This window comes from Eumetopias jubatus, unplaced genomic scaffold (genome assembly GCF_037043125.1).
Source record: "Eumetopias jubatus isolate StellerSeaLion01/CBP00866 unplaced genomic scaffold, mEumJub1_p1.0 scaffold_11, whole genome shotgun sequence".
Classification (NCBI taxonomy): domain Eukaryota; kingdom Metazoa; phylum Chordata; class Mammalia; order Carnivora; family Otariidae; genus Eumetopias; species Eumetopias jubatus.
Window position 1 is genome coordinate 48,569,622 of NW_028274817.1, and position 7,195 is coordinate 48,576,816.

Below are 7,195 nucleotides of genomic sequence, written 5' to 3' on the forward strand. Positions count from 1 at the left end.
CCCCTTCAGATCACTACATTTGTATCTTTGGGGTAAATACCCAGTAGTGCAATTCCTGGGTCAGAGAGTAGCTCTATTTTCAACTTTTTGAGGAAACTCCATATGGTTTTCCAGAGTGGCTGCACCAGCTTGCATTCCTACCAACAATGTGGGAGGGTTCCCCTTTCTCTGCATTCTTGCCAACATGTCATTTCCTGACTTATTAATTTTAGCCATTCTGACTGGTGTGAGGTGTTATCTCATTGTGGTTTTGATTCGTATTTCCCTATACTGAGTGATGAGCACTTTTTCATGTGTATGTTGGCCATTTGGATGTCTTCACAGAAATGTCTGTTCATGTCTTCTGCCCATTTCTTGATTGGATTATTTGTTCTTTGGATGTTGAGTTTGATAAGTTCTTTATAGATTTTGGATACTAACCCTTCATCTGATATGTCATTTGCAAATATCTTCTCCCATTCTGTCGGTTGTTTTTTGGTTTTGTTGACTGTTTCCTTTCCTGTGCAAAAGCTTTTTATCTTGATTAAGTCCCAATAGTTCATTTTTGCCCTTGCTTTCCTTTGCCTTTGGCGATGTTTCTAGGAAGAAGTTGCTGTGGCTGAGGTCGAAGAGGTTGCTGCCTGTGTTCTTCTCTGGAATTTTGATGGATTCTTGTCTCACATTTAGGTCTTTCATCGAGAAGGAGCATTTTCATCCATGATTTGTGGGAACATAAGTTAGTAAGCTTTCTTTTTTATTTTTTAAAATTTTTTATTATTTTTTAAATTCCAGCATAATGTGTCAATATTCATCAAAAGCTATAGAATTTTGCATGCCCTTATTCCTAAGAGAGATTTATACTAAGGAAATGTATATGCATCGAGGTGTTATTTCAAGAATACTTAAAAAAATTCTGCTACTTCAGTTTTATTGATCTTGTATGTTCCTTTATTTTCTTAAAAATATCTTTAAAATTTGAGTGCAACTGACCCACAATATTACTGCATTAGTTTCAGGTACACCAAAGTGCAGAATACTTTGAAGTTTTATTTATAATGAATAGCAACAGACTAAATATTTCATTAAAAATTGTACATCCATTCCAATAAAAACCCTACTAAGCAATCATTAAATATGCTGTTGAAGAACATTTAATAATGTGGAAAATGTCTATGTCAAATAATTAAGGGAAAATATTTCACTATTGTGAAGTATGACCTCGTTTTTATTGAAAAAAGAAAATGAACATTATGCACACATACACATGAACACACTTAAGAGACAGAGGCTATGTACCTCAAAAAATAATTATGGTTGAAATGGGGTAGTGATATTACTGACATTTTTTCATTCTTTAATTATGTTTTCAATGTTTCCAAAATGCATATTATTATTATAAAAAGAAAAAATATTTTAAAATCTCAAATATGCTTAAAGACTATATAATTTCAACACTATTTTTTTAACTTTTTATTTAATTTCTAGTTAACATAAAGTGCAATATTGGTTTTAGGAATAGAATTTGGTGATTCATCACTTACATATAACAGCCAGTGCTCATCACACAAGTGCCTTCCTTAATATGCATCACCCATTTAGCCCGACCCCCACACACACCCCCCAGCAATTCTCAGTTTGTTCTCTGTAGTTAAAAATCTCATGGTTTGCCCCCCTCTTTTTTTCACATCCCAAATGTCCATCAGTTTCATTTCCAAAATTCCACATATGACTAAATTCATATGAGATTTGTCTTTCTCTAATCAACTTATTTTGCTTAGCATAATACACTCTAGCTGCATCTACATCATTGCAAATGGCAAGATTTTACTCTTTTTGATGGCTAAGTAATATTCCATTCTCTCTATATATACCACATCTTCTTCATCCATTACTCATTTGATGGACATTTGGGCTCTTTACATAATATATCTCTTGATAATGCTGGCATAAACATCTGGGTGCATGGGTCTCTTTGAATCAGTATTTTTATATCGTTTGTGTAAATAGTAATGCAATTGCCAGGTCGCAGGGTAGTACTATTATTCAATTTTGAGGAACCACCATATTGTTTTGCAGAGTGGCTGCACCAGGTTGCATTCCCACCAACAGTGTAAGAGGGTTCTCCTTTCTCTGTATCCTCATCAACATCTGTTTGCTGTGTTGTTAATTTCAGCATTCTGAGAGCTATGAATTGGTATTCCATTGGGGTTTTGATTTGTATTTCCATGATGATGAATGATGTTGAGCATCTTTTCATGTGTTTGTTGGCCATCTGGATGTCGTCTTTGGAAAGATGTCCATTCATGTCTTCTGCCTATTTCTTAACTGGATTATATATTTTGTGGGTTAAATTTGATAAATTCTTTATAGATTTTGGATACTAACCCTTTATCAGATATGTCACTGGCAAATATCTTCTTCTATTCCATAGGTTGAGTTTTGGTTATGTTGATTGTTTCCTTCACTGCGCAGATTTTTATCTTGATGAAGTCCCAATAGTTCATTTTTTGTGTGTTTGTTTCCCTTGCCTCTGGAAATGTGTCCAGTAAGAAGTTGTTATGGCCAAAGTAAAAGAGGTTACTGCCTGTGTTCTCTAGAATTTTGATGTTTCCTTGTCTCATATTTAGGTCTTTCATCCATTTTGAATTTATTTTTGTCTATGGTCTAATAAAGTTTTCCAGTTTCACTCTTCTGCATGTTGCTGGCTGGTTTCCGAATATCATTTGTTAAAGACACTGTCTTTTTTCCATTGGATATTCTTTCCTACTTTATCAATGATTAGTTGACCATATAGTTGTGGGTCCATTTCTGTTTTTTTTTTTTATTCTGTTCCATTGATCTATGTGTCTGTTTTTGTGCCAGTACTATACTGTCTTGATGACTACATCTTCATAATACAGCTTTAAGTCTGGAATTGTGACGTCTCCAGGCTTGCTTTTCTTTTTCAAGATTGCTTTGGGTATTTGGGGTCTTTAGTGGTTCCATAAAAATTTTGGATTGTTTGTTCTAGTTCTGTGAAAAATACTGGTGGTATTTTGATAAGGATGGCATTAATGTGTAGATTGCTTTAGGTAGTGTAGACACTTAATATTTTTCTTCTAATGCATGAGCATGGAACATTTTTCCATTTCTTTGTGTCCTCTTTAATTTCTTTCATAAGAGTTTTATAGTTTTCAGAATACAGATCTTTTACCTCTTTGGTTAGGTGTATCCCTAGGTATCTAATGGTTTTGGTACAATTGTAAATGGGATCGATTCCTTGATTTCTTTTTCTGTTGCTTCATTATTGGTGTACAGAAATGCAACAGATTTCTATACATTGTTTTTGTAACTTGTGACTTTGCTGATTCATGTATCAGTCCTAGCAACTTTTTGGTGGAGTCTTTTATGTTTTATACATAGAGTATCAAGTCATCTGCAAATAGTGAAAATTTGGCCTCTTCTTTGCCAATTTGGGTGCCTTTTATTTCTTTTTGTTGTCTGATTGCTGAGGTGAGGACTGCCAGTAATATGTCAAATAATAGTGGTGATAGTGGATGTCCCTGTTCTGTTCCTGACTGTAGAGGAAAAGCTCTCAATTTTTCCCTTTCGAGGATGGTATTAGCTATGCGGCTTTCATATATGGTCTTTATGATTTTGAGGTATGTTCCTTCTATCCTTACTTTGTTGAGGGTTTTTATCAAGAAAAATGATGTATTTGTTTTGGTACTATCTTGTTGAGAATTTTTGCATCCATATTCATCAGGGATATTAGCCTGTAATTCTCCTTTTACTGGAGCCTTTGGTTTTGTGAACAAGGTAATACTGACCTTGTAGAATGAGTTTGGAAGTTTTCCTCCCATTTCTATTTCTTTTGAACAGCTTAAGAAGACTAGGTATTAACTCTTCTTTCAGTGTTTGGTGGAAATCCTCTGGGAAGCCATTTTGCCCAAGACTTGTTTGTTGGGAGATTTTGATTACTAATTCAGTTTCTTTGTTAGTTATGGGTCTGTTCAAATTTTCTATTTCCTCTTGTTTCAGTTTTGTTAGTTTTTATGTTTCTAGGAATTTATCCATTTCTTCCAGATTGCCCGATTTGTTAGCATATAAATTTTCACAATATTCCCTTAAATTTGTTTGTTTATCTTTGGTGTTGGTTGTGATCTCTCCTCTTTCATTCTTGATTTTACCTATTTAGGTCCTTTCTCTTTTCTTTTTGATAACTATAGCTAGGGGTTTATCAGTTTTATTAATTCTTTCAAAGAATCAGCTCCTAGTTTCATTGATCTGTTCTACTGTTTTTTGTTTTTTTGTTTGTTTCTATATAATTTATTTCTGATCTAATCTTTATTATTTCACTTTTTCTGCTGGCTTTTGGCTTTATTTGCTGTTCCTTTACTAACTCCTTCAAGTGTAACTTTAGATTGTGTATTTGATGCTTTTCTTGCTTCTCGAGGTAGGCAAATATTGCTATGTACTTCCTTCTTTAGACTGCTTTTGATGCATCCCAAGGTTTTGGACTGACATGTTTTCATTTTCCTTTGCTTCTGTGTACTTTTTAAAATCTCTTCTTTAATTTTCTGGTTAACTCATTCATTCTTTAGTAGGATGTTCTTTAACCTTCATATATTTGTGGTCTTTCCAAGTTTTTTTTTTTTTCTTCTTGTAGTTGACTTCAAGTTTTATAGCATTGTGGTCAGAAAAGATGCATGGCATAAACCTCCATCTTTTTATACTTGTTGAAAGCTGATTTGTGACTCAGTATGTGATCTATTCTGAAAAATGTTTCACGTGCATTGTTTTCATTTGGATTTTGTGCTTAGATGATATGTCCATTGCTGTAAGTGGGGTGTTAAAGTCACCTAGTATTATTATGCTTTTATCAATGAGTTTCTTTATGTTTGTTATTAATTAATTTATATATTTGGGTGCTCCCACATGGGGGGCATAGATATTTACAATTGCTAGATCTTTTTGTATAGACCCTTTTATTATGATATAGTGCCCTTCTTCATCTCTTTTTTTTTTTACAATCTTTGGTTTAAAATCTAGTTTGTCTGATATAAATATGGCTACTCTGGCTTTCTTTTGACATTTATTAGCATGATAAATGGTTTTCCATCTCCTCACTTTCAATCTTGAGGTGACTTTAGGTCTAAAATGTGTCTTTTGTAGTCAGTACATAGATGGGGCTTTTTTTTTTTATCCATTCTGATACCTTATGTCTTTTAATTGGAGCATTTAGTCCTTTTACATTCAGAGCGATTATCAATAGATATGAATTTAGTGCCATTGTATTATTACCTGTAAAGTTTAAAGTTCTTGTTTCCGGAGATTTTCTCTGTTCTTTCTAGTCTTTGTTCCTTTTGTTCTTTCTTTCCCACTCAAGGAATCCCCCTTAATATTACTTGCAGGGTGTATTTAGTGGCCACAAACTCCTTTAGTTTTTTGGCGGGAAACTGTTTATCTCTCTTTCCATTCCGAATGATAGTCTTGCTGGATAAAGTATTCTTAGCTGAATATTTTTCCCATTCAGCACGTTGGATGTATCATGGCACTTTATTCCAGCCTGACATGTTTCTGTGGAGAGACTGCTGCTAACCTTATTTGTCTTCCCTTTAAGTTAGGGTTTTCTTTTCCCATGCTGCTTTGAGGAATCTTTCCTTATCTCTGTATTTTGCTAAATTTATTATATGTCTTGGTGTTAACTGGCTTTTGATGATTTTGATGGGTGTTCTTTGTGTTTCCTGGATTTGGATGTCTGTTTCCTTCCCCAGAATAGGGAAGCTTTCAGCTATAATTTGCTCAAATAATCCTTCTGCCCCTTTTTCCCTCTCTTCTTCTTCTGGGACTCCTATGATACTAGTGTTATTATGCTTTATGGCATCATTGAGTTCCCTAAGTCTACATTCATGATCCAATATTTTTCTTTCCCTCTTCTTTTCAGCGTCATTATTTTCCATAATTGTATCTTTTATATCACTTACTTGTTCTTCTCCTTCTTCATCCTTATGGTTATTACCTCCGGTCAGTTTTGTATCTTGGTTATAGCTTTTTTTAAATTTTAGCCTGACAAGTTTTTAGGTCTTTTATCTCTGCAGTAAGGGACTCCTTGGTGTCTTCTACATTTTTCTCAAGCCAGCTAGTATCCTTATGATTGTTGTTTTAAATTATGGTTCAGGCATATTATTTATATCTGTTTTGATTAGATCCCTGGCTGTGACCTCTTCTTGTTCTTTCTTATGGCATTAATTCCTCCATCTTGGCATTGTCTCTAGGTGTCTGACTTCTGTGTGTTGGGGAAGCTTTTTACCTTTCCTGCTCCTGAGAGTAATGACTATATTAAGAAAAGATCCTATACTTTCCAGTGCTCCGTGCTTTGGGAAGTTTTCTGTATATGCTGTATGTACTCTGTTGTGTTTTGGCTGCTCTTTCTCCCAGGTCAGTCCTCTACAGTGTTTCTTCTGGCCTGCAGTGGGGAGTGTTTGGGCCTTGTCCAGTGTATGGCAAATTTTAACTAAGTGTATTTTGGTTTGCTTGTTAAAAGAGTCTAGATTCTATTACCCCTAGAGCTTAAGCTGTACAGTGCTGTATGGTCAGTAGACTTGGTTCTTGAGAGGGTTTGTGTTGCTCTTCTAGGGAAGGGGCCCATTGCTGTTCTGACTTTCAGGCACACTTGCCCTAGTTCATAAGCACCTGCAAAGTGCAAGGGGGAAGGACTTGGTGTAAGTGGCTGAAGTCTTCACTGTGGGGTGCTGTGCTGCTCACTGATATTTGTCCATGCTGATGGGCAGGGGCAAAATGGCCTCAGCCGGGTCTCTTATCCTTGGGGAAGGGAGTTTACACCCACTGCTCTTCAGGAAGCCTTCACAGAAGAGCAAAAATTTTCCCCTTTTTTGTCTCAGGCATCCCTCAGATTTCTGCCTTCACCCTGTTTCTGTCTGAGCCATCTGACCACCAGGCCGCACAGTGATCTTGTGTTTTATCTCAGTCATGCTGGCTGGGTTTCAAAACTCCAAACTTTAGGGACCAGAATGGCTCAGACCTGTGCTGATCCTATGGGGAAGGGTCTCACCATGTTTTGGCTGGTGCCAGTTTGTCCCAGAAGGGTAGTCATGTGAATGTGCAGGGACTTGGAGTTTATGCTAGAGTGGAGCAAAAAGTCAGCATCTAGGTTAGCTGCCCTCAACAGGTGTCTCTACCCATATGCTAATGACTAGGGCAGTTCAATGATGCC